At 44.6% G+C, this 23,754-nt stretch overlaps 2 long non-coding RNA genes across 4 annotated transcripts in view; one reads left to right on the top strand and one right to left on the bottom strand.

Annotated features, from left to right (window-relative positions):
- LOC147582102 (uncharacterized) overlaps positions 1-23,754 on the bottom strand; it is a 67,416-nt gene that overhangs the window by 26,006 nt on the left and 17,656 nt on the right. The window lies entirely within an intron of this gene.
- On the top strand, positions 5,775-23,406 carry LOC147582103 (uncharacterized). 3 transcript variants are annotated; one of them, XR_015250585.1, is made up of 3 exons: positions 5,775-5,818; positions 7,965-8,169; positions 22,808-23,406. It is a non-coding gene; the product is annotated as an uncharacterized LOC147582103 (long non-coding RNA). The 3 variants fall into 3 exon arrangements; XR_015250587.1 differs by lacking the exon at positions 22,808-23,406 and adding an exon at positions 15,559-15,770; XR_015250586.1 differs by lacking the exon at positions 22,808-23,406 and adding an exon at positions 8,332-8,409.

Raw genomic sequence — 23,754 nt, 5'->3', positions numbered from 1 at the left:
CCATGCACCTTCTTTAGCAGATAGAAAGACCCCCACACTCTGGTTTCCTTTTCCACCTTCTCTCATATAGTTGCTGGCGGTAGTCCATTGGTTTATTGGGTGGAGCTGATCTACAATAGCCTCAAGCCCTGGGGATTTGGCATCTCTCTTCCCTTCACAATCTGAACCAGTGAGAACAGTAATTCAAATTAGGGGATCCAGCTTGTAGACTCAAACGTCACCAGGGGGTGCTACCGCAAGGCCAAGACAGGAGTCGGGAGTTAGCAAGACCATTTTCAACCTCCCTCTAACGTAAGTTCTTCTGCACAGACTATCAATAATAAATCTAACATTTTGGCTCTCTCTCTCTGCTGATTCTTTTACCTTTTTCTCAACTGTTTCAAAACTCAGCGAAGAGGGGTGCTGGTTCTGGACAGAATCACAGACCACCAACACTGCCCCTACCCCCTGTATCTCATTGTCTAACACAATGCTGGGCACACAGTAACCACTGAGTTGGGGAATGAATAATAGTATCTAACAATTACTGAAGTCTTATCATGGGCTAGTCACTGTTCTGAGTGCTTCACATATTTTGCTTTGCTCTGGTTTTCACTTAATCCTCATAATAACCCCTCGAGGCTGATTTAGTATTAGAATTCTCATTATACAGAGCAGTAGAGGCAGGAACAGAGAGTTTACATGACTTGCCCAAAGCCATACCACAAGTAAGTGTCAGGTGTGGGATTTGGGTCTTGTCAGAGCGACTCCACAGAACGCACACTTAGCCACTGTACTTTTGAGTGCTTGGTTAAAGATGATATCTAACAATGCCATTTGCCTTCCATTGTAGTGCAAAGAACCTGTAAAAGTGCTCAAGGAAAAAGAAATGTTTGGTTTTTCGAAGAATCACAAACTTGATGACTCAGGAATGGGGGGTGAGAGTGGGGTATCCAGTCATTTAGTATACATTTAATTATTTAGCCTGACATGATGAAAAATGGGGTAGTTGAGAATAGTCCCTGCTTTACACTCTTTTATTTAATAGTCATAGGTAGGAATAGTAAGTATTAGGACAAGTAAAGTTATCCCCACATCCCAGAATAACTGAGACCAACAGAAGTGGCTTGCCTGACAGCACCCTCTGGCTCTGCTCCTCTCTGAGACCGCATACTTTGAGCCTCACCCAAAGCTTGTCCTGTGCTTAAGCACATCCATGCTGAAAACCCCAACAGCAGGCCTGATCACTTTTAGACAAGGGAACCGTAGATGATCGGACCGGTTGTCAGCCATGCTTAGTCCTCTTGCTCCCCCAGGGTTTTTATCTCCCTAGGACTCATTCATTTACACCACACCTGGTTCAAATCAACCTTTTACAACAATCTAATGTCGTGGGCCTGTCGTTTTATTACAGGATTTTAAAAATTAGAGTTGCCTGGGTGGCTCAGTTGGTTAAGCATCCGACTTGAGCTCAGGTCGTGATCTCACAGCTCATGGGTTTGAGCCCCACATCAGGCTCTGTGCTGATAGCTCAGAGCCTGGAGTTTGCTTTGGATTCTGTGCCTCCCTCTGTCTCTGCCCCTCCCTGCTCACACTCTGCCTCTCTGTCAAAAAGAAATAAAAAAAAAACATTTTAAAAAGTTTAAACATTAATAGGTATCTAAAGCCTCTTATAGCTCAGGAGTTTAAAATTAAAACCAGCCATTTACTGATAAATACTTACTACATGCCAAATATCTATGATACATTCATCTTACTTAATCCTTATAATAATAATAATAATAATGTATTATTCCAATTAAGCAAGTGAGAAAACCAAATCCCTGGACAGTCACGTGACTTGCCCAAATTAACACAAAGGCAAGATTTGAACCCAGATCCTTTCCTGACTTTATGTCCCTTCAACAGTATGCATTGTTGATTAGATAGGCAATGACTTGTGTTCTGATTCAATGACCAAGGGTAACCCTGCAGTTGCTAAAACAATAAATGACAATCATTTCACTTCAGACAAGCCTTGTGGCCCACAATGTTATCACTGGCTAGCATCTGGCTTGTTGGTTAAAAAAGCAGTCACATGACTTTGTCATTAAACCTCATCTAGGATACCCGGCTGCCTATTTTCAAGAGTGGGGCTGCAGTCAGCTCCACCTGATAGTCAAACAAGGCTCAGCACCAGTTACTCTTCTCGTCATTAAACCCTTGTGTCATTAAACCTCACGGTCACCAAGTCTCATGAGCTCAGGAGCATGTGGCCCTGGCTGATGGAGAGTTCCAGCTAACGAAATACCCGATGACTGAAAGCTGATTGCACGCTGCAAACATGAAAAGCCTACAGAGAAAACTGATACTTAGTGCTAGTGGGAGCATAAGAACAGTTTGGTCAAACTGAGCAAAATTATAAATACAAATACTTTGACCCATAAGATTTCTCTTTCAAGAATTTACCTTATGGATAACACACATGGGCATGGAACCACGTACACATTATCATTGCTTGTGAGAACAAACATTGGAAACAATGAAAATGTCCATCAGTAGGGGCAGTTTAAATGAAATAATAAATGTCCACAGTTTCTTACCCAGAACCCTCAGAGTCAGTTTTGACTCAGAATACAGATTCTTTTTTTATTTTAGTAAAGTTATACAACCCAGGTATGTTATATACTCCCATTTCCAGCAGACTCTTAGCAGCACCCAGCTATTAAATATACTCATTCTCGGGGCGCCTAGGTGGCTCAGTCGGTTAAGCTTCCGACTTCGGCTCAGGTTATGATCTCGCGGTCCGTGAGTTCGAGCCCCGCGTCAGGCTCTGTGCTGACCACTCAGAGCCTGGAGCCTGTTTCAGATTTTGTGTCTCCCTCTCTCTCTGACCCTCCCCCGTTCATGCTCTGGCTCTCTCTGTCTCAAAAATAAATAAACGTTAAAAAAATTAAAAAATATATATATACTCATTCTCCCGAAGCATACCCCAGGAAGCCAAGTGGGATTACCAAAACGATAAATATTTTCATATCAGCTCAAGTTACTTTTGCTGCTAGATAAGTTTGGATGTCAAATATGGGGTGAAACTAAGTTTTCAGGGCTTTGGGGATTTGGGAATTAGAGGTCATTGTTGTATACCTGTACTGGAGTATTGTAAAACCAGCTAAAAATAAGTAGGGCAAGTCTATTACTGATATAGAAAGTTCTCCAAGAAATCGTAAAGCAGAAAAGGTTATATGTCAGGCAGTATAGACAGAATGGTATCACCAGTGTTGTTGTTGTTGTTTTAATGTTCATTTCTTTTTGAGACAGAGACAGTGTAAGCTGGGGAAGGGACAGAGAGAGACAGAGACAAAGAATCTGAAGCACACTCCAGGCTCCGAGCTGTGAGCACAGAGCCCAACGCGAGGCTTGAACTCATGGACCGCGAGATAGTGACCTGAGCTGAAGTCAGACGCTTAATCAACTGAGCCAGCCAGGCACCCCGGTATCACCAGTGTTTTCACACACAGACGCATAGGATCAGAAGATATCTCTGCAAAAATACACAAAGGAACCAATTTTGGTTTTTGTCTCCGGAAAGGAGACTGGGGAATAGGAGTCAAAGACAGACCCTCTTTTGCATTGCTTACACACTCTGGAGTATTTTACAGTTTATGGGGAGGGCCTGTGTTTCCAAATCAAATTAAATGCACACATTAATTCTCTTGACCATCTCTGAACACCCCCTCCCCCCCGCCATCATGCTCGGTCACAGCCCTGTGTTTTATTTTCTTCCTAGCACGTTCTACCAGTCACAATCTCTTCTTTGCTAGCTCATCTTTGTATTGTGGGGATCTCTCTATAAAAGGAAAGCTTTTTAGCCACCCCATTCCCAGGATCTAGATAGTGGGTGCTGTTGAGGAATTATGAGGAACTATGAATCCTGCACCAAGGGGCAGGCTGAGGTTCGAAGTTCAGGGTAAATTATGCCAGGTTGCATAGCAAAACCTGCCTTTGGTATGCAAAGTTGGCCTTTCTGGTTGTCCTTAAAGGACACTTTTTAAATTATTTTCCATTAGAGATGGAATCTGGAAGGCTAGCCACGTTCTGACCTATGACCCCATTGTAACCCAAATTTTGAACAGGTCTCATAAGGCTAAGAGGTTCTAAGCACATCCCTCTGTCTCTCCCTGTCCTCACAGAAAGAAGTCCACACATCAGCACCTGCCTACAAACCTCCGTGCAGCCCATCTGCCAGGAGGTCCATTCACAAAACCCTTTGCCTTGAAAGACTCCACACCCCCATTTGTGCTATATGGGCCTCCTCCCTGCCCCTTCTTTTCCTGAACCATCTGCCCAGCAGGCCCTTCAGCAGGACCTGGTCTTTCCTTTAAGGTACAACTTGAAACACCATTTCCACCAGGAAATCCTCCCAAGTCCCTAAGAACAAACCAGTGACTTCTTCCACTGTCCCCCCAGGCACTGGGGTGGGCAGCTCACTTTAGCTCACCTGACCTGGCATTAAAGTCAGCTGTTCTCAGGGCACCTGGGTGGCTCAGTCCGTTAAGCGTCCAACTCTCGGCTTCAGCTCAGGTCGTGATCTCCCGGTTTGTGAGATCGAGCCTCAGATCTGACTCTGTGCTATTGGCGAGAAGCCTGTTTGCGATTCTCTCTCTCTCCCTGCTCCTCTCCTGCTAGTGTGCTCTCTCCCTCTCTCTGTCTCTCTCTCAAAATAAATAAGTAAACATTTAAAAAAAAGTCAGCTGTTCCCATGTAAACATCCCCAGGAGAGTCTCGGAATGCAAAAACCCTATCTGAAGGGACAGTCGTCTCTTTATTCCCAGGGCTCACAGTTAAAATTGGCACATTCTTAGAACACCATTTGTTTTAACGTTTAGGTCAGGGAACACAGGCCAGACAATAAGAATATTCAAAAGCAATAAATAGCCCACGTTGTGAAAAAGAGTAAATGCTTTGGAATTCATTAAACTGATTTTCAATCTTCGCTCTGATACAATTCTGTAACCTCAGCAGTTCTCTTAACCTCTCTACACCTCAATTTCCTTGGCTCTAAAATGGGCCAATAAGACCTACTTTGCAGGAATGAGGCAGAGATTAAATGACAGAAATGTGACAGAAGCTGCTTAGAAGTTTATTTAATTTGAAAGACAGAGCCCGAGCAAGCACAAGGGGGGAAGGGGCAGAGAGAGAGAGATAGAATCTGAGGCAAGCTCTGCACTGTCAGCACAGAGCCCAACACAGGGCTCAAACTCATGAACCATTAGATCATGACATGAGCCGAAACCAAGAGTCAGTTGCTTAACAGGTTGGGCCACCCAGGCGCCCCTAGTTTCTTTTATTATATGAAAGAAAGAACAGATGAGTAAATGATCATCCATGGAACAATAATAATCTTGATGTTTACTGTTATATCACGTTCATAACTGGGCCACAGACAGGTTCAACTTTTGGCCTCTTTCCCCTAATCTCAGGTCCAATTTCAGTTTGTGTAGGATCACCGCCATTTAAAGGGATTGAATGGATCCGGAGGAAGAGTGGATGGCCTCAGCTGCCTTGCGCACAACCACTGCTCCCCCAGATGCAGCCATGAAGCCTCTGAGCTTTCAGACCAAAAACGAATTCTTCTAAAATCCCAACCAGACAAACTTAACATGTCAAGATTTCTCCAACCTTTGAGGAAAACCAAACGTGGGACGGCAACAGTCCCACTTTTGGGGACATTCTGTTCCGGATTCTGATTCAGACTCTGTTCCAGATTCTGATTCTCTCTCCCACCAGAACCAGGTGAAAGTTCAAGGCAGACTAAAGAAAGGGCCCTGCCCCAAGCAGCGTCCCTCAGCATCTCTGGGAGGTTAGCATGTATTTCTTCTGTTTATGTTGTGCTACCAGCTTGTCCGTTGACCTGTCCCTTGGTCCCTGCTCTTTCTGCCTTCAGTTGAGTCTGAGGGAATCAGGTCCTTTACAAATGAGAAACATGAAAAAATTGGAAGGCAATTAAATGACCCTGCGCTTGCCTAGTCCTTCTTATTACCAATCCAAGAGTCCGCCTGAGTTGCCATGGACATGAAGAGTTGCCACGGACGTGAAGAATTAAGTCAAAAGTACCTGCCAGATACACAGATAAACTTGACTATGTGGGTCCAGAACTCTCCTTAGTTGTGAAATTTGTGACATGTCACAATGCCTACTTTGAAAACAACATGCAATTCTAGCCTGACCTTCTTTGGACTTTCTCCCTGGGGGGGGAGGGAAGCATTATCCTTCTGAGGCTCCTATAGATGCACCAATTCTTAACCTTTAAAGGATCTTAGGCACTCTTATTTTCAGAGACCTCCAATACTTCATTACAATAAAATATATCCACAATATAGCTATATTGATTCATCTAAGAAAATACTAAGGATTATAAAACTACTTCTGAATTTGTTTTAGTATAAATTATTGGCTTTTTTCCTTGTTGTTTAGTTTTATATATATATATATATATATATATAATGCATGCATGTATACATGCATATACACCCAGATATACATATACATACACACATATGTATACACACTATATCTATAAGCATAAATATTTTATATGTGTATATTCATGTGTGTGCTGAATCACACTAGGTCAGCTGACATAATGTAAAGTTTTATAAATATTTAACTTAGCATTTATTTGTTTTTTTTTTTTATTTTTGAAGTTTTCTTTTTGCCCTTAGGAGCTGTTTTGTTTTGTTTTGTTTTTTCTCAAATATCAGATATTTGTATTTAAGTCCATGAAAAACTCACAGGTCCAAGATTCCCTGCTCCAAGCATCCAACGAATGAACTGGGTCAGACCACAGTCCTTTCCCCCTGGTATGTTGGAGGAAAGTCCATTTTCGTGGAGGTTCTCCATTTGACTGTCAATCTCTCAGGACAGGGTTTTCTGTTATATTTGCAACATCTGTAGATTCAGGGGGCCTCCGCAGAGTGGGAGGCCTTTGGACACTGTTGAAGAACTGAGATTCACCCAGAATGTTCCTCTCGCATTCTCCATTTGAGATCCTTTCTAGTTTTCACCAGATGGGAAGCATCGCAAACCTTGCTACCTGTGTCTTTTTTTTCTCCTTCACCAAAAACTTCAACTCAAATGCCACTTCATGGTAGACTTAAAATATTCCTTTCAATAGGGCTGGAATGTGAAGGTTGATACAGAATTTCAAACTTGGAATGTTATTTTCTGGGGCTGTAGCTCAGCCATGAAATTTTGCTGCAGGCAGATTTCAACATGCTAGGTCTGAGCTGGAAGATGAATGTTTCATACCTTTATTTCACTTTAAAACCAGAAGCTTTTTTTAATATATTATTGTTTTGTACATAAAGCTGGGCAAAGATTGTTCTACAAGATTCTCTCTCAAAATTGGGTCCAATGGAGCAGTTTAGAATCTTTTTTTGTGGGAATAAAACAAACTTTGTTAAAGAACTATTACGTATTAGGCACTGGGCCGAATGCTTTTCATGTATGTTAGTGCCTTTTTAACCTTGTAACAACCTTGAGGAGGGTAGATAGCATTGTTCTCACTTTACAGATAAGGAAGCTGGAGTTGGGAAAGGTTAAAATCTTGACCAGAGTCAAACATCAAAGACTCATCAAAGCCTGCATTTGAAATCAATTCTTGCCACTCTACGATTATACAAAGCGCCTCAAGAGCTGATTGAAGAAAACAAGACATTAAAAGGAAATATATTCTGTATGTTGTACCTGCGGTTGTATCAGTTCTGAGAGAATTTTCCCATCAAGAAAATGAAGACAACGTAGGAGGCCCAGTAGATGGTGACTTCAGTGTCTGCATTCATGCTGGAGATTAATTCTCCTGATTGTCATTGCAAACCCTTCTTAACTCTCCCTCCCTTTTTACTCTTACCCTTATTTCTAGATTTTTGTTTTAGTAATTCCTATGGTTTTTACAATAGCTTTGATTCCCAGTATTTTTTCCTTCCTCTGCCTTATGTCTTTTTTAGATGTCAATGTTAGATCGGTCTCCCTACGAAGGGGACACTACCCAGATGGAACGGGGCAGTGGAAGTCTTGCTATCCCAGCCTGAAAGTGCTGAGGGCAGATGCCTGTATCCCTCAGACCCTTCAGAGATACCTCAGCTACAGAGATACCACCTCAATCAAGTCTGCACCCCTTCCTGGGAGCCCCACATTCAGTGACCGATTAAGGTGAGATCACGAAACCTCCCAGCCATGTTGGCCTAATTCGGAACAACTCTGAAGAGTCATTCTAGCTCCAGAGCTCTTTTGAGGGGTGGGATGAGGGTGTCACATAGAACAGGTCAACTTGTCCCCATGCCCAGTCTTGCTCCCTTCCTCTCTCTCCTCTAGGTGTTCCTCCCAGGAGAACTCTTCAATAATCACGGTGTATTGAACTGTCCTTCAGAGCCAGCGTCCCAGAGAGCCCAGCCTGCAATGCCTTAGCAGGGGAGAGGGGAGAAGGGAGAACTGAAGTAAGCAGGATCACTCATTCTCATGAACTGCATGTTTTCTCCTTCCAGAACTCCCAGAAACCCCACTGCTGCCACTATTTTTAGTGTTAGACCACATCTTCTCTAACCATTCATCAGTCAAAAGACATTTGGGCTCTTTCCATAGCTTGACTATTGTTGATAATGCTGTTACAAACATCGGGGTGCGTGTGCTCCTTCAAATCTATATGTTTGTATCCATTTCTGATTACCACTCATAAAATTATTTAGCCAGGTGTGACAGAAAGAGGAGTATCTGTTAGGACCCAGACTAGATCATTCTCCCATTTTGCCCTGACCAAGTTCTGTGCCCTTCTGTATCCTCATGCTTCCATGTCCCTCTACCCTGTGATGTCCTTTCCTTGTTTCAAGGCCCATCCTCCCAGTTTAGTTCCAATGTTAGTTTATGAGTCATCGGAAACAACTGCGTTAGATAACGTGGTCTGTGCAGTGTTGGACAAACCTCTGAGAATGGCGGTTCCGTTTGCATGGTTTTGCAGCCCACTGAATGCATTTGTCTCTTTGATTTGAGCATTTCGTGTTCCGAGCGCTATCTCTGCGCTGCATGCCACACCTTTGACTTCTACACACACACACGACACAAGTTGAAGCGACTCACTGCTGGAGGTCTGAGCTCATGACGAGTCCTCTATAGACAGAGACAGATGGCATGACACTTTCTTGAGTTTCAACACTTGCATCCCCTGGCTGTTTAGCTGGGGATTAGCTTAGTCTGGGGACTGACATTTAGGAACTCACACTCATGATTGTGCAGGTTATGCTGGTTTGTTTTTTCCCACTGATCATCCCAAAGCACATTGACTCTGTTTTGCTTTCCTAATTTCTCAGCATGAATCTTCTGTTCTTCAGACACTAGGACTCCTGGTATTCATTGACCCGTGCTTTTCTATTCAATTTAAATGTGATCCTACAGGGGTTCTTAAGAGGACTCAATAGACAGCTACCCTCTTCCTTAAGTTCCAAATTAATGGATAAATAAAACAAAGGAGGCAGGCAGAGGGGGCCAAGGTTTGATCATTATTAAGTTAGTATTAGAGAATTGGGCTTATATCCACAGTCATTTGAACCTTCTAACACTGAGTCCCAGAACCAGTCAGCATTATCCATGCATCTCTGGGCCAGGGCCAACCTGAATCTGGAGGAGCTGAGTCACACACATGTGCTCCAATGAGCCCCTAAGAAGAGAAGCTTCTGTGCACAACCAGATTCTCCCTCTAAACACTACAATGAGGGGTTACTCCTCGGCTCTGGGGGAGAAAGTCAGGTGTGATACAGCAATCCATGTTTCTCCACATCAAAAACACCAAGAACAGCTAACACTTGTATCTAATAACTGACCCTAGATGTATCCTATGTGACAGGCACTATTCTAAGCCCATTACGTATTTTAGCTCACTTAATCCTCGTAATAATCCTGTCAGTTAGGGATTATTTCTAACCTCCACTTCAAAAGATGAGAAAACTGAGGTGCAGAGGCTAATAAGCTTGCCTGGGGTCACTCTGACAGTAAGAGGTAGAGCCAGGATTTGAACCTGAAAAGTCAGATTCTACAACCAAGACTCCAAACCGCTGAGCTGTGGTGGGTTCAAGATCCACTAGGCATACAAATTTGCTCTTTCCTAACCCTTCCCTTCTCTACAGTCCAACTCTGCCCACCTTCAAAGAAAGGTACGAGCCCGCATGCCTCCAAAAGCATTCCCAATAAAGCAGCTCCTGAGGGTCTCCATTAGGCTTGCAGGACTTTGGCGCCCCATGAACAGCCTTCATCTTTAAGCCCATTCCTCACAGCCCGAACACTGTAGACTTTGTTCAAGTGTGGATGAAGCCAGGGATACAAGGGTGAAGCCGAGAGATAAGGTTGATTTGTTCTGATCTGTTATTAGATAACAGGTGAATGAAATGATATAGAGAAAAAAAACAGCAAGGAAGTACAGTCTGGTTTGTATCTTGCAACTTAATTGTGTGCTCGATATTCTACCCCTTTGTGGCATTTGTATGAGTGCTGGCTCTGTGCTGGGCACTGTTCTTCGACCTGGGGAGAGAGAGCTGAAAACAAAACACACAAGCAAGCAAGCAAAACCTCCCTGCTCTCAGGGACCTTACTGTTGGGTCAGGAGGCCAGTTGAATTCTGCAATCACATAAGCGTGCTACAGCACGCTAGACTAAGTATTGGGAAGAAAACAAAGAAGAGGTGAAACCACCATGTCTGGGGCACGAGATGTCAAGAAGACTTTCCCCGGGAGCCATTTAGCTTACAAGTTGAAGGATGAGAGGCCACCCATGGTTTGAGTAGAGCAGGGGGCACGTTCCAGGCAGAGGGGACAGGGGGGCACAGAGATTGGGGAACAGCAGAGAGTGGAAGTGGCAGGCAGCTCTGGTGGCCAGTGCCCAGTGGAGGTAGAATTAAATGAGGCTAGAAAAGCATGGAGACCATATGAGGGAGCTTGGGGCTTATTCTAAAAGCAACGAGAGGTTTTGCTTCACGTGTAATTCATTCACTGACTCATCCACTCAATAGATATGTTTGCAAAATCTGAAAGGTGCCAGAATCTGTGCTGTGGACATTACAAAGCTGAGTAAGACAGAACCCTTCTCTCCCTCTCAATTTGTCAGTTGGGGGAAATAGATAAGGAATGGTTAAAATACATTTTATTATGTATTTTACATAATACCTCAAGAACACAAAATGGAATTTTAACCACATGCACTAAAGGGTGCACTGAAGGGTGACAGGGAACCAACCAGGCTGTGCCCAGGAGAGGGAAGGGCATATGCCCCAAAGAGCCCTGTGGGTCAGGAATCTCAGTTATGAGTAGGTGCAGAAAACAGCCATGGATGACCTTCAGGTGAATGGGAATAAGAAGGAAAAGGCCATGGCATGCCATTCTGACGTGTCCAGACTTTATCTCCTCGCATTAGCCTGTTTGGGCTGTTACAACAAAATACCACAGGCTCGGTGGCTTAAACAATAGTTTATTTTCTTACAGTTCTGGGGCCATGAGTCCCAGGTTAACGTCTGGTGAGAGCTCTTCTCCCGGCATACAGACAGCCGTCTTCTCACTGTGTCCTCACACTGTAGAGAGGGGGCTTCTTAAAGAAGGTGTCTTCCTGGAAGGCCAATAATCCTATTGGAACACGACCCCACCCATATGACCTCATTTAACCTAAGTACCTCTTTTCATTGATTTTTATTTTTTTAATGTTTATTTATTTTGGAGAGAGAGACAGAGTACAAATGGGGGAGGGGCGGAGAGAGAAGAAGACATGGAATCCAAAGCAGGCTCCAGGCTCTGAGCTGTCAGCACAGAGCCTGACACGGAGCTCAAACTCACGAACCTTGAGATCATGACCTGATCCAAAGTCGATGCTTAAGTGACTGAGCCACCCAGGCACCCTGACCTAAGTACTCTTTAGAGGCCCTACCTCTAAATACAATCACATTGGGGGTTGGGGCTTCAACACATGCATCTGTGGTAGGTGGGAGAGGGAGGCACAATCCAATCCACAGTGCTCCTGATGTGCAAAGAGCCACTGAAAGATTTTAAGCGAGAAAATAATACGATCAAGCTATTAATTTAGAAAAGTCGCAGTGGTCACTGGGTTGAAACTGGATCAGAGCAAGGATAAGATTTGGGACAGGGAGAGAAATTGTGGCGCTATTTCTCATCTTCTAGGAAAAAAAATGAGGAGGACATAGGGACGGAGAGGGGAGACTAAGTTGCAAAATGGCTAAGGAGGTGTCCTCAGCAGGAAGTGGCGACTCCCAGGTTCCTGGCTGCAGGGATGGGACAAAAGTGGTGGCCCTCACTGAGATTAGTCACACCGGAGAAGCAGATCTGGGGACAGTGGTGAGTAGGAAAGGAGTTCAGGCCTAGGAATATTGACTTGGGAGCAAAGGTGGATATGCACAACATTGTAAGCATCCATTCTGATGTCAAGATCATTATTGAGTATAATTTTTTTTTAATGGGGATTTTGTTGGTCAATTGAGAAGTAAACTTGAAATTCATAAGGGATAGAGACTTTGCATTTCTACAAAGAATATCTCAGTCCTTAGTCCGGATCCTGATTCTTGGTTCAGCACGGCCTGGCCTCTTCCTATCGAATTTCCACTCGTGAAAAGTGGAAGCTTTTACTATAGGGCACTGCATTAACACTGATTGTATTTCTTTCTAAAGAGCATTCGGTGGTTCGGTTTGGAGAAACAAAACTGCAGCCAGCCTGGGTACGTGTGCCTTTGGAAAATATATTAGTCACCATTTACTGAGTTCCCAGCACTGGACACTTCCCTTCAGTTAGACATACGTCCGCAGAACAACTCTGTCATTAGCTAACATATGAACTCCAAGATAACCAGCAGGATTATGAGCATCTTAATCAGACAGCCTGGATATGGCATTTTGTAGATGAGAAATCTGAGACTCTGAGGAATTAATTAACTAACCCGCCCAGATCACAGAGCTGAAATAATGGAATCAGGTTTCAAAACCACTTGGCTTGGTTCAAAACCCATGCCCTTCCCCTTTCCCAAAGGAACAGCACCAGTAGAATTTTCACTCTCTTGTTTTATAAGATATTTGTTACCACTTTCTCAGTTTGGACTGTGTTTTCCTGTGCTTGGATGGGGCCCTGGGACAGGGCCACCTTTACATGCTCCACTCCCCCAGTTCTTGCCCCTCCCCCCACCCATGCACTACCAAGCACATTGGTTTCCTATGGCTGCCATAACAAATTACCGCAAACTTAGGGGCTTTAAGCAGCACACATTTATGATCCAAGGTTCTGCAGGCTAGAGGCCCAGAACCTGTCTCATTGGCTAACATCAAGGAGTCAGCAGGGCTGCAGTTCTGTCTGGAGGGTCTAAGGGAGACTCTGCCTCCTCGCTGTCAGCTCCCCCTGCCTCCCCGGGGGGTTCCTCCATCTTCAAAGCCAGCAAATCAGGTTGAGTGCTTCTCACAGGATCAGTTTCCTCCACTTTTAAGGACCCTTGTGATTATCTTGGGCACCTGTGGCTAATGCAGCCTACTCTCTCTCTCACTTAAAGCCCACCCGATTAGCATGCTTGGTTCTACCTGCAGCCTTAATGGTATTTTGTCCTGTAAGCTAACATATGCACAGGTTCTGGCGTGGACATCTCCCAGAGTTCTTGTGCAGACCACACCAACTACCTCCAGGTTCTCTGTCAGCTGAGGCTGTGTCTGAGGATAGGGACCGTGGAGATGGTTCTGATTGACTTATTAGGAAAAAAAGGGGGGGAGGGGGAGAAGGGCTACCTAAGGCATATAGGATGGGCATTGTAGACAGGAGGGGAGGATTACCCTTAAGAAGATATCACTGAATTCCTGAGACCAACCAGGCTTCTTCAGAGTCTCTCCCCAGCCCTATCAAGCCAGTTTGGGTCCTCCTTCCCAGAAACCCCTGTTGGGTTTCTGAATGTGATTTGGGGAAGGTGCCTGCCTGCCACAAAGAAGGGCATAGACTGACTGCTGGATAAGGAAGTGTCTCTCACATCCCATCAAATGCCTCGAGGGAATGATGGACGGATGAAGAGATTTCAGCTGTCATCACAACCCCTCCCCACCCGTGTTGCTTCTTCCCACTCTCCAACACCCACATTGTCCACCCAGAAATCTCCCCTAACATGTTTGTCACCAGAATCTGATTCGGGGTCACTGTGAGCACACGTGCACACACAAGCTCAGACACCCCAGGCTGTTCCTGTATGGAATCTTTTTTCCATTACAGGTTCCCCCTGTTTCCTTTTAACCCAATTTCACTCAGCCGTGTGTGCTGTGGAGAGAGAAATGTGATTGCACTCACGCTGACTTACTGAACTGAGCCTCCACCCACACCCCTCTGTCTAATCTTTAACCTCCCTGGGCCTCAGTTTCCTCATCCGGAGAGTAGAAATAATAACACCCAATTCACACATTTCTAATACATAGTAAATGAAATTCTATATATGCAATTGTTTAACCCAGCACCCGACACATATTTGGTGTCAGTATCTCAATGTCTTTAGCTTCTGTTCTCATCCCCTACAAGATTCATGAGATGATAATACTTAGAGAAATAACTCAATAGCAACAAACACTGATTATGTGTTTCTATGTGACAGGCACCACCCCACATGCTTGACATGAATCATCACATGTAAGTAAGCTTATATGTGTTGCACAACCATCCGACAAGGTATGAGCCTGTTATACTAAAACCCAGAGAGGCTGAGTAACTTCTCCAAGGTCACAGGTGAAGGAAGGTGGAGGGGGATTTTAAACCCAGATGGATCAAACAATGAGGACGGCATTCTTAGCTTACTTAGGAAGAGCCTGGCTTACAAATATGACAAAGGAAAAAAAGACTTTAAAAAAACCTTTCAAATTTTCCATGCCTTTTCTGGCCTTCTGTCTATAATTAGCACTCCAACTTCTGGCCACCAACCAGATTTTTTCTTCCCCAAGGTTTTCTACCACCTGGATTCCACAGCCCAGGAAAAGAAGAAGCATGCTGGCCTGAGTAATCTGGATGGTCCCTGAGCCTTCTCCCATCAAAAGGCTCGCTTTCCAGGAAGCAATTAACACCTAATTCACAATTGCTGGTATCTCTGTATCTGTTCTCCAGACCTGCTGACAGTTCTTCAGCATTTTATTGTACATATCTTCTTTGGAGGCCTTTCCGGGTCTATAGTCTGCTGGAAAGAGCATCTCTGGGCTAACAGGCAGGGAAGACAACCCCTCAGAAGTCCTGTCTAAACTCACTCTGGCAGAAGCCAAGGAAGCATCTTCAACCTGGGAAGGAAAGTGTATAACTGATTAGAACCCAAGATTGGCAGAGCAGGTGAGTGAGCCCCAATAACCTTGAGCACCAATATAGACTTTGGTTTGGCTGCATATTAGAATAATCTATGAAAGTTTAAAAAAAAATACTAGCGTTTGGGTCTCAACTCAGAAAACTGAATCAGCATCCCTGGGGGTGGGCCCAGCCATCAGCAGCAGTTTTTGAAATCTCCCGAAGTGATTAGTGTGTTGCTAGTTAAAAGCCAATGTCCTACTGCCTCTTTCACAGATGAAGAAACTGAGGCCCAGAGGAGTCATCCTTACCTCAAAGTGACAATTGCCACCATTTGAATTGTAGCTGCTGCTCACTAATGTGTAACCAACCTCAGGAAGCAATATATGATGGGAAAAAAATAAAGTTAAATATGAAAATTAGAGAAACCAAAGTACCCTCTATAAGAAGATGCATTTGCAAATAAAAGTACTCTAGAACTGCCTGCATTTAATTTTTTTTTAATGTTTATTTATTTTTGAGAGAGAGAGACACACAGAACATGAGCAGGGGAGGAACAGAGAGACAGGGAGATAAAGAATCTGAAGCAGGCTTCTTGTGAAGGTGGAGACAGAGATTGGAGTGATACATCTAGATACCAAAGAATACCAAAGACTGGTGGCCACCACCAGAAGCCAGGATGAAGCCAGGAAGGAATCTTCCCTAGAGCATTTGGAGGGAGAATGGTCCTGCTGACACCTTGATTTGGATGCCTAACTTTCAGAATTAAGAGAATTAGAATGAAAAAAAGGAAATTTCTGTTGTCCTAAGCTACCCGGTGTGTGGTACTTTGTTATGGGCAGCCCTAGTGAGCCAACATGGCCATTGATTCAACAGCATTCCTGAATTCATCTTTGAAAGTGAATTCTGGAGACAAAATGTTGGGGTTCACAAGACACCCCCCTTCTTACGAGCTGTGCAACCTTGGACAAATTGTGTAAGTTCTCTAAGCCTCAGTTTAACTACCTGTAAAATGAGAACAAAATAGCACCTACCTCACAGAGTTGTTGTGAGGATTGAGTTAATATATCTGAAGTGCTTAGCATAGTACTTGTTCTATAATAAGTGTTTAATAAATGGTAACTAATATTGTATTGGTGACATCCCAGATCTCCAATATAATAGTTGCCTGGTAATACCTCTCAATGCCTTGTGGCATTTCTGTAATAGTTAGCCAGGGCCTCTGGACCACATGAAGTGTGATTTCACTTTCTAAGGGTCAGGTTTTATCCCATCACTAAGATAGGAAGCTCTTTGCTGCTAGTGCCTCACCCAGGTCCCCTTGGCCCACCCTCAAAGCCACCTGTAGACAGTTCAGCACACACTGAGGGGTCATATGTCTCTTTGCCTGAGGGTGTTCTCTAGCCACAGAGCATGCCCAACACTCCTGAGGCGGGTTAGATGGGCTTAGGGTTGACCAGAGGGAACCAAATCACTAAACACTGAGGGAAGGGATTTGTCAGATAAACAGGTCAGCTCTTTTGCTCCTCAGTAGGACAGATGGAAAAACGTGCATTTCCAGTGACTCTCCAATGTGACTGAGCTTCAGTTGTCCAGAGGAGGGACCTTCTAGATCAGGGGTCCTCAAACCATGGCTTATAGCCCCAATTCAACCAGTACCTATTTTTATAAATAAAGTTTTATTGTAACACATGTATCTGTATGTCCTTTTATCTAAATGTCATCTATGACTGCCTTCAGGCTACAAGAGCAGAGCTGAGGAGCTGCAACAGAGATTGTATGGTCCACAAAGCCTAAAACACTATCTGGTCCTTTACAGACCAGACCTTTAGTGACCCCTGCTAAGATTCATTGGTTTCCTTTCCTTCCCTGACTCACTTCCCCACTTATTTGCATTGCTTACGGAGCTCACCTCCCAAGTAAGCTGTGCCCAAATCCTTGTGCTGTGGTTGGCTTTTGGAATAACCCAAACCAGGACCTCTGTTAAAATAACTTCCCCGTCTCAACACTCAACTCCGTGCCGGCATAGAGCTCTCAAAATGTTGTTGTATAGATAGATGGATGTTGTTGTATAGATAAATGGATGGAAAATATTAAGAGGCTGCAAGGTCACCAAATTAAAGAAGCCTGTGAAAGGGGGTAACTATTTGCCAGGGGCCCCTTCCCTGCTCAATTACCACCCTTGGCTTCTGAAACCCCAAGATCTCTACATCGTAAGTAAACTTGACCCTTGCAGGCACATTCTCTGAAAGGATAAATACTCCTCCCAAGATTAGGCATGTGGTGCACAGACCCTAAGTCTGGACCTCAGCACAGGTGCTTTGATAAATTCATTGCCTAAGCAAATTATGATGACTGGAAGTAAAGTGGGGAGGGTACAGAAAGAAGAAAAGCCAAGAGACGTCACATGCTCAGCCCTCACTATGTCTGGCATTGATGTCTTATCAGTTCCCTTAGTAGATAAAAATATTTTTGAACACTTGCCAAAATGAATGTCATATGACTAGGATTTGAGGGCAGATATGCTCTTTCCTTCATACTCGAGCCCCTTCAAATGTTTCTTAAGTGTCTTCCTCTGTGCCACTACACTCAGCATCTTCTCATACTTAGCCAATGTGAAGGCTTTGTTGCTTCCATTTGGTGTAGAGGGATCCTGCCTCCCAAGTTTGGGGGATGGTATATCACCTCATATCCAAGTGGTGGAGAGTCACTTCTGTGCTGGGAACTGTGTAAGGCACTATGGTGCCAAGAGAACATACTCACATACCTCCTGAAGCTAAAGCTGCTACACCTGAAGTCCCCCTCATTGACACTGAAGACACACCCCTCACAGGCTGCCTCTCCACCATGACAGAGCCCTGTGTGGACTCTGCCTGACCCCCTTCTGGAGACATGGGTTCTGAGACTCCTTTCCGGACCAGCTTAGGTGCAGGACTTCCCTGCGACTTGGTCAACCCTCCCTTAGACTAAACAGTAGTCTTGGATGCTTCCATACAACCTCCTCGCCCCTTCCCCTTTATATCTGAGGCTCTCCCAGCCTTCCCAAACTCCCTCCCTATTTCCTTTCTCATGGGAATTTCTCCCAATAAAATCTTTGCATGTTTAATCTCGTCCTGGTGTCTGCATCATGAAGGACCTGAACCAACTGGGTTGGCTCATTTAAGTCTCATGATTTCTATCTCTAGTTTTGATTAAGTCCTGAGAAATTAACTAGCCCACAGTCAGGTGGTCAACCAGGAAAGGCTTTGTGCTTAACCTCAGTTTCTCCCAACTCAAACACATCACAGTCTACACCATTCACCTTCCAAAATGGACAGTCTCCTTCCTGCCCAGAAATCTTCATGGAGATTGGTAGAAGGCATCAGGCACTTCCTGCATCACTCATGATAAACACAAAAAATAAGAATAAAATACACAGAGCCTTGAAATAATGGACAATGAGGGTAAAAAGACAAGATGAGAGGTTTACCATGTATTGGGCAGGATTCTGTGATGGAGGGAAAGAAGACGACAAACACACCCACTAATGCAAATGACACAGTGACTGAAATGCTCAAAACTATTTTGGGGATTCTGTTTAACAAGAAACTGTAAAAAAATATCTGTACATTTGATGGAAAAGAAAACCTTAAAACACCATTTTTAAAAAGCAAGAGAGGGAAAAATAAAGTTGGATTCAGATCCTGGTGATGAATTTAAGATTTTTGTAAACCTGGTAACTTTGTCCTAAACTTCATAAACAGGTGAAATAATAGGCAAGTGGCAAGACTGGATGATAAAATACAGAAAGCCTCTGTGGAGCTTTCCTGTCTCATCCCCTAAGGCCCCTGGAAGCAGCAATGGAAAGGTTAATACACGGCAAAACTAATCTCTAGGAAACTCTCCAGCATCTTGACCAGAACCTACTCTGATTGGTCCAGCATCACCATAAATAGGAAATTGTCTATCAGATCATCTTCTACAGAGAACCTTCCTTACCCCCTAAATGGCATCAGCTGCCCCTCTCTCTGCCCCCTGCCATAACTCCTCTGTTAATTTCCATCACAGTCTATGCCAACCTGTACTGGCTACACACTAAGAGCACACACACATACACATGCACGCGCGTGCACACACACACACACACACACACATACGTGGCAGGAATTATATCTATGGTTCCCTTGCCTCATGTTTGGCACATCGTAGGAGCTCCATTTAGCCTAGCTGAATGGTTAAATGTGTAGGTGGAAGGAAGACCTGATGTATCACTGGAAATGGCACTTTTTTTTTGTTTGTATCCTGACCAGTATGACCAAAGCATTTTCTGAAGTGGTTATTATACATCTGGATGCATCTTTCCCACGTAGTTAAATATAAAACTCTTGTCAATACACCTCGTTTATGGCCGTACCCATACTAGTTTTGAATCTTAGAGCCAATGACTTAACCTGTCCAAATATCACAGAGGCCATGGTATAATTCAGACTTTACAAGACAGCTCACATGCATGTCCACTAACAAAGTCACAACGCAGCCACAAAAGACCGGCCATAGCTAAAATGCCACTACACTGGTTTGGGAGCATTTGCTGAGTGCCTGCCATGTGCCAGAGACTTTTTCACTTAATCACATTACCTTATCCTCATAATGATGCTATGAGGTAGTTATCATTATCCCCATTTTACCGGTGAGTAAATGGGAGCTTGATAAATCTTACCCAAGGATAAACAGGTAAGCATGACCAGGATCCCGATCCAGGACTGCCGAACTCAGTTGAATGCCTTTCCACCTAAACCCTAAACCAGGTCTTCTGACTCAAAGCCAAAGTCTGGTCTTCTCTGTGACAAGTGGGTGGCCAGGGAACTCAGACTCTCCTGAATATTCCCTGAGGGGTGCAGAGTTGCAGTTCTGAGTGTGCAGAAAGAATAGAAGAGCGCAGGATGATTCTAGGAGATACCACCCAAACACACTGGGCTGGAGACTAGCTGCTCTCATTTGCTTGATGTCTAAGAAATGCCCCCAACACCTTTTGCCTACAGCCCAGAGGCATGCAGAGTTCAGAGATGTGAGAGCACATACTCCCTGAAGACCGGGACCATGCCTTGCATCCCTCTGTCATAAACACCAGGCTCAAAAATTGTACATGGACTTCAAACAAACTATATTTTAAAGCCAGTGCTTTTCAATGTAAGCGCATTTTTCTAAGCAACAAGGAAATGGGAGGAGGGAAAAGAACAAAAACTATGAAAATTGGAAAGGGTCCAAAGTGAGTATGAAGAGATTTATTTAAGAGAGAAAAATGAAAGGAGCCAAAATGCATGACTTGGCTAGCAGACAAAACATAAAGAGTGTAAGAGCCTAGAGATATTGGAAAGGCACAAACAAGAGGAGCACCATTTCATATTTTGTATTCAAGCACAATAAGCATAGCATTCTATTAGTTTCAGGTGTACAATCATATGGTTTTTAATGTTGTGGACAGTTGGAAGTAACCAGGGTAAATGGTCTGGGATAGGAAATGGACTAGCCGGGAGGGTCCAGAAACAGGGAAGTGGTTTGCAATGGCAAATTTAGAATCCCAAGCTTCCCGATTTAATTCTCAACATGATCTTGGCAAGCCAATGCACTCATTCATTCATCCATCTAACAGTATTCATTGAGCAGCTGCTATGTACCCAGAGCTCTGCACATAGCGGCCTGGCTACCTGCCCAGTGAAGCTCGCCATCTTCCAGAGAAGAGACACATTAAGATTTAGCTGTGGTAGAGAGTGGAGAGTTTCACTGTGAGAGCTGCAGGAGCACATACAGGGGTTTACAAGACACGGAGGTCTCCCTGGGGAAGAAAGAGATGGTTAAACTGAGACTACAAGAATGAGGAGACGTTTGTCAGTGCAGATAGAGGTAGAAAGGATTCCAGAAAGAAGGAAATGCATGTGAGTGGCTCCTGGGTGGCTCAGTTGGTTGAGCATCCGACTTCGGCTCAGGTCATGATCTCACAGTTCATGAGTTTGAGCTCCATGTTGGGCTCTGTGCTGACAGCTTGCAGCCTGGAGCCTGCTTCAGATTCTGTGTCTCCCTCTCTCTCTGCTCCTCCCCCGCTCAGGCTCTCTCTCTCTCCTTCAAAAATAAATAAAAACATTAAAATTTTTTTTAAAGAAGGAGATGCATGTGAGAAAGTGCTACAGATGGTATGTTTATATCCTCCCCAAATGCATATATTGAAGCCCTAACCCCCAACGTGGTGGTATTTGCAGGTGGACCTTTGGGATGTAATTAGAATTGGATGAGGTCATGCATATGGGGCCTCCGTGATCTGCATAGGAAGAGGAAGAGACCAGAGCTCTCTTTCTCTTGCTACCATGTGAGGACACAGTCAGAAGGTGGCCATCTGACAGCCAGGAAGAGGGTTCTCACCAGCATCCAACCATGCTGATACCCTGATCTTAGACTTCCAGCCTCCAGAACTAAAAGAAGATCAATCTCTGTTTAAGCCACCTGGTCTGTGACATTTTGTTGCAGTACCCGAGCTGGCTGAGACAGAAAGGAAGGAGGTGAGAGAGAGAGAGAGAGTTGCTGCTAGAGAATTGAAAGGTTAGCATGGGGGGGGGGGGGTGGTAGGAGGGGCTGGTGGGGTGGGATTCAAGAGAGGGGCAGGCAAGGGCCAGGACTAGCCTTTTATGCAAGGCATCTTAAGACCAAAAGGGAGCTGGTAAAGGGTGATGAGCCAGGTTGCTGTAGGATCAGATGGATATTCTAGAAAGTTCTTTGGGGCAGAAATGTGAAGAAAAGATTGGATCAGCGTGAATGGATCCAGGAAGAACAGACTAGAAGCTGTTCACTAGTCCATGAAAAATAATTTAAAACCTTCCTTGTGACAGTGACACATGAGCTGAGTGCCAACAGATGAGTAGAAAATTGTGAAGGGAAATCCTGGCAGCCACACAGCCCAGGCAAGGCAGGAATGCATAAGGGACAGAGACCATCAGAACAGCAAGAACCTCTTGTGGCTGCAGAGTGGCATGAGTGAGCAGGAGTGACAGGCCAAGATATGAAACGCCTTGTGCATTAAACCAGGGGGTAGAGACTTTCCACTATAAGCCAGGAGGAAGGAGCAGAAATTTGAGACCAGAAATACCAGGGTTCAAATCACAGCTGTGCCACAGCCTGTGTGCTCATGACCAATTGACTAATGACTGGGCCTCAGCTTCCTCACCTGTAAAATGGGAACTCTGTATTGAGCAAAAAGTTAGGTGCTCAGGGACACCTGAAGACATGATTGCGCTTCTAAGGGGTCTAGAGGACACATATAAGCAGGGGACCACATTCTGGGTATTCTCTGGACATCACATGAACATACTTCTGCTTGTCTTCTCCAGAGAGCCCAGAGCAGTTAATCTTGGACCTATCCAAAGGGGTTGAGTAGCCAAAGCCCCCAAAGGCTCATTTCATGTTAAAATGTAGTTTTTCTTAGGACACAGAGTTAAGCAATGTGAAAGCTCTATGGGGTCTCTGATTCTCTGTCCAATGTCTTCTTGAACTCAAGGTGCCTCAAGGTATCTACCTGGAAACAACAGGTCTCTTCATACTCAAGTACCATCCTATACCCTGACCAACACATGTCATGACCTACATGAGAATGTCAGCAAGGAGACTGGTGACGATTGGGTGCGCCCTTTCAGCACTAAGTTCCTCTTCCCCCTCTCCCAGGCTTCCTGCAGACAGTGCTCTTACTTGACCCACCAAGCTCCAACCAGGCTGGGGCCGCTGTGACCCAGGAAAATGTACCGTCTATCCTTGGCCTCCAGCAGGTGTGAGATGGATCCCAGACGAATCCAGGGTGCCTACCCCCTGGACCGCCCCACTTCTTCACTGCATGTCCTACAGCTTGTGGCCAGATGATTTACTGGCCTGCCAGGGAGGGCCTATGGCGAAGAGGTAACCTTGGAATTCTAACCATTGTTATCAAAGCCCATTCCACTGAGCAGGTGTGTGATCATCCCGCACCCCCCACCAAGTTACTTTCTCTGTGTCTGGTTTCCTCATCTGCAACATGGGGATAATAATCCACCTCATGGGGTGCCTGTGAGGGTCGCATGAATTAACATGTGTAAAGTATTTAATGAATGTCGACTATCTCTATGATGACAATGGTGATGATGATGGTGAGTTTGGGGCCACTAAAGGTTGAGGAAGCCTGATTCTCCTTCTTTGGAAGAAAGGTTAGTGGGTTGTACAGGGGCCCCCTGCCTCACCGTGTTTCACACACTGGAATATCCGGCCTGGGACCCCAACTATTTAAAGTCAAGCTAGTGCAAAAGGCAAATCTCTACAAGACAGTCATCCATGGTAAGTTTCCCTGACCTTCTGGGAAGTCAAAACATCCAAGCAGAAAGAATGAACCCACGCTGATGTCCTGATCTTAGAGGAAGGACATCTAAGGCCAGAGAGGGACAATTAGCCAGAGAGGGCTAATTGTCAGGACTCTTGACA

This window comes from Puma concolor, chromosome B1 (assembly GCF_028749965.1).
Source record: "Puma concolor isolate L17-30 chromosome B1, mPumCon1.1.hap2, whole genome shotgun sequence".
Lineage (NCBI taxonomy): Eukaryota > Metazoa > Chordata > Mammalia > Carnivora > Felidae > Puma > Puma concolor.
Note: the sequence above shows the minus strand (reverse complement) of the source record. Positions and strands in the feature narration are given on the sequence as shown.